At 42.7% G+C, this 4,585-nt stretch overlaps 1 long non-coding RNA gene across 1 annotated transcript; it reads right to left on the reverse strand.

Annotated features, from left to right (window-relative positions):
- Positions 1–1,300: 1,300 nt before the first annotated feature.
- On the reverse strand, positions 1,301–2,289 carry LOC123980880. Its single transcript, XR_006827583.1, has 2 exons — positions 2,085–2,289; positions 1,301–1,921 (listed from the first exon to the last, which is right to left on the reverse strand). It is a non-coding gene; the product is annotated as an uncharacterized LOC123980880 (long non-coding RNA).
- Positions 2,290–4,585: the final 2,296 nt, after the last annotated feature.

A 4,585-nucleotide genomic window follows, 5' to 3' on the forward strand; every position in this document is an offset into this window, starting at 1 on the left:
GAGAAAAGGGAGGGAAACAGGACTACAGACTTTTTTTAGGTAATAATTTGGGGTAAAGTGTAATGTGTAGTCCGCCTACAGATAGTTTATAGAGCATTTGTAACATTCAAACAGCTTATTAATTGAGATTCAACTCCTCCACAAATACAATTCTGATATTACACCCCTGTGGTGAAAGTTAGTGTATTCACTTTAATTTCAGATAATTGTATAGACCAGGGTTTTTCCAAAGTCTGAGACTGCGGGCCTCCCCTCAGACAAAGCTTGGGAAATGACACCACCCCACCACATCTTTAGTTAACTTGGTAAGTTTCGCTCAATTCCTGGATATCGATTATATTATTTGATCCCATAGACACTCAACATTTTAGCTAAAATAGCCTAATATTGCTGTTATAACTTCTGACTGCACCAAATAGTTTCAAAAAAGGTCTGTCTAAGGCATTTAGTAGTATCTTACTCTGATGGGGGGTAAACAGTTCCCAAAAACTGCTGTCTCTGAACTCACATGTAGGCTATTGTATGTGATCTCCTTTTGATAACTAATGCAATAAGTAATGTAATATTGTCTCACTTTCATTCACTGAGCCTCCCCCGACATTGTTTGGAGCACCCCTAGGGAGGCATGCCTCACATTTTGAAAACCCCTTGTATAGACTACTATATAGCTTACCACTAGTAGGCTACAATATTAATTCCAGTTATATTTATCTGTTGTTTTCCTTCATTAAAGTATTATTCAAGAAAAATGCTCTATATGGTGGTTAGTCTCTGATTTGTTAATGTTAATTAGGGGAGACCGGGTATGGTTGTAACACTTTTTGCTTCAGCAACAATAACTCGCTGAATTTTTTTGCCAGAGTTCTCAAACTTTAACCTGTTGAAAACAGACCCCTTTTTTCCAGAAAAACGGCTAAAATTACATACCCAAAATGAATCAGGAATAACTCCTCAATCATTTGGCCTAGATGCATAATTCTGGTCTCCTTTGAAAAGTCAGAAGCTAAGGAATATGAATCCATTGTGTATTAATATTTATTTTACTTTTACAGACTACATGGAGATGCAATAAAGAAAAAAATCTGATATTTTTATCCTCGCCTGGTAAAAAAAGCTATATTTTGATGCAATAAACCATCAAAACCATCCTGAGTTACCTTTTAATGCAACTGAATATCTTCTAATACACCTAGAATGCAATTGTAACTGTAAATGAAATGCAATTGTAACTGATGAAAATAAGCTAAAAGACAGTTATCATACAACATTTTCAAATATACCAGGCAAATTTTTGGCAATATTTATTGTTTAAATGCTGACTTTTATTGATAGATATCTTTAAAACACTTTCAGTCCATACAACCCATTTCCTAATGACAACATTGAAATATTGATAAAAACAGGAGTATTCATCAACATTCCTGTCACTAAAAGCACTCCCATGCTTTATAGGCCTGTAGATTGAGAACGGAACATCCCACAGTGATGGGGGGGTATCAATCGATCCGGCCCGAGCAGACCTTTCATTTGATACCCATGTCTACATATCTCTAACGGATCGTCCACAAAATGGCAAAAAACACCGTATGTTCTCAAGCGGCATGTTTCCTCTCTGCAGAAACGACGACAGCAGGCAGGCAGCTTGCAGGTATTGCACAATAATCAAGATGGCGCCCGCTTAGACTTGGAGCAACAACATTGGCGGGTTTTGGAGTTAAAACGGCGAAAAAATAAATTCTCAGTCATTATCATCGCTTCTGCTTTCAGCACCCACATTTGTTCACTACAAATGGCACCAATTCAATCCTCTACAAGAATATTACAGGCCTCCTGAGTAAATGTCAAATACATGGTGTTCCTTTTTTTACAACCTATCTCACTACCAGAGTAGGTTGTAACAGACAAAAGAAGCAAAAAACAGCTATAGTGAAATTCACTAACAAGAACCACGACCATATGGGGTATAAAAGCAGTTATGACTGAGGGGTCGAGGGGAGAGGGATGAAGGGGTCGAGAACAGAACAATGGAAGGGGATAGAAATACCAACGCTTTCACAAAAAGTGACAAAACGTAGTTATTTGACGCCAAAGGTACCTTTCAGCACCCAGTGCATCTCTATGAGACTATTCCGGATGCGTCTCTGAGACACTCTGGGACATCTTGTACAGACCGGAAGTGCTAGCTAACTAGCTATGTTCGTGTTAAAGGTGTTGACAGCCCCCGAAGCCCCCTACCCTTACCATAACCAAAGTCACTGACTTTATTAGGGCTGACCCCAAATAGTCGAAAATTCGATGCTTCAATGGGCAGAGCCTGATGTGACTGTCAATCTCAGTCGAAGCTTTGCAAACAAACAAGGATCATGCCATTTTGGCAATATGGGGGTGCTCAACGTCTGATTTTACATAGAACTACCAGTTTTCTCTCAATAATATTACATTAATATACAGCCTATTACAATACACATTTCAACGTTTAATGTTGTAAATAAACATGTAAAAAGAAAAAACAACTTCCAATAAATGTTTTTAAAGTGCCCTAGACTTTATACATGTCAACCGGCTAACCCTACTGCTGTGCACATAAGTAGGGTTGGCCTCCTTTGTGTTGCTGGGACGTAGCAAACGGTGGCATTTCATACGGACACTGAAGGGTACCTTTAGCGTAAAATACTTACGCTTTGTAACGCTGTCTGAAATTGTCAGTTATGACACATTGAGATGAGAACGTGTTGAAACAGATGGATGCGGCTGAGGTTATTGTCAATATGCGGTATGACTGTGAGAGTGTCGTCCAAAAGATGGATGACCCAGCAGAGTGCTTTGGAAAGCAAGTCAAAGATCTTTGGGCTTCTCTTGCACCGAATATGAGGTGGACTGCAAAGTAGAAAAAAATGTTCCAAGAGACGCCAAAAAAACTCCAGAAGTCGGGATGGATGGGCACGACTTTGAAGGCGCTGGTAATGTCAGCTTTAGCCAACCAGGCTTTGTGGCGGGCGAGACAGATGAGGTTGATGGCTTGTGAGATGGTTGTGTAAAGCATGGAAAAATCTGGACTGGGGAATGAGGCTGTTGATGCTTAGAATGGTGGTGCCATGGGGGGTCGCCAATGAATCTATTTTTGCCTGAGTACTTTCTGGTGGCAATGCCGATAGGGCTGATACGCTGAATGGGGAAGGGGGGCTGGTGAAAAGCCCATCATGAAACAGTTGGGCAATTCTTTTTCTATTAAGTCTATCTGCGGTATTGGACTCGGCAAGGGCGGACTGGAGGTTATGGCAAGTGAATGATGAATTGGGAATGACCTCGATGCCTGGATGGGAACCAAAGGCGAAACTGAGGGGAATAGCGATAGAAAAGGAGGAAATGGAGTGAGTCCAGTAGGTGGTACGCTGTGGCTTGTTGTGGCTAAGCCAGAGCGGACAGCAGCGTTGGTTGCTGTGAAAGGGAAAGAAGTAGCTGCTGAGCGGGGGGAGCCGAAGGAGCTATTTTAGCTGCAGCTGAAGGAAGGGGAGGAGAAAGGATGCTGGGATGGAGGGATGCATGTGTGGGGGTATAGTGTGCAGCCTGCTGAGACATGGATGAGAGAAACCGAGAAAACAGATGGGAAAAATCAGACAGATGGAACAGACAAAGGGGGAGATACGACCTGGCCCTCGGTGAGGGCTGAGCAGTTTGCAATGCTGCAGTGGGCAGCGTTGTGACGTCATCAACGTGCTCATAACGTTGGGTCTGGAATGCAGAAGTGATGGCTGTACCGGTGTTAAAGGTAGCTGGGCTGAGCCTGGAGAAGCATGGCTTTGTTTGCGTTCTGGTGGAAAGGAATTTGCCTTTCCCGAAGACGGGCAACTGTCCTGTCAGAGATGGTTGTGCCATGCGAAGGAACCAGATCAGCAACGGCGTCTGTGGCCTCTCTGTGTGCTTGGTGGAGTCAGCCCACGTGGAAGGATGTTACAATGGACGGAGGATATTCAGAGACCACGGACTGGTTGTCGTACAGATTGCAGTCCGAGGGGCTGAGAACAAGCTCGTAATCCATAACAAGGTAATCGAAAGTACTTTTGGGTAGCTTCTGTGTGTGTGTGTGTGTGTGTGTGTGTCAAACGAACGGCGTAAGAGCTGAGACAAACAAGAACAAGAGGGGTTAGACGGGCTTATATACACTCACCTAAAGGATTATTAGGAACACCTGTTCAATTTCTCATTAATGCAAATCAACCAATCACATGGCAGTTGCTTCAATGCATTTAGGGGTGTGGTCCTGGTCAAGACAATCTCCTGAACTCCAAACTGAATGTCAGAATGGGAAAGAGAGGTGATTTAAGCAATTTTGAGCGTGGCATGAGTTTTTCACAATCTGCTCAGTTACTGGGATTTTCACGCACAACGATTTCTAGGGTTTACAGAGAATGGTGTGAAAAGGGAAAAACATCCAGTATGCGGCAGTCCTGAGGGCGAAAATGCCTTGTTGATGCTAGAGGTCAGAGGAGAATGGGCCAACTGATTCAAGCTGATAGAAGAGCAACTTTGACTGAAATAACCACTCGTTACAACCGAGGTATGCAGCAAAGCATTTGTGAAGCCA

This window comes from Micropterus dolomieu, linkage group LG12 (assembly GCF_021292245.1).
Source record: "Micropterus dolomieu isolate WLL.071019.BEF.003 ecotype Adirondacks linkage group LG12, ASM2129224v1, whole genome shotgun sequence".
In the NCBI taxonomy this organism is placed as follows: domain Eukaryota; kingdom Metazoa; phylum Chordata; class Actinopteri; order Centrarchiformes; family Centrarchidae; genus Micropterus; species Micropterus dolomieu.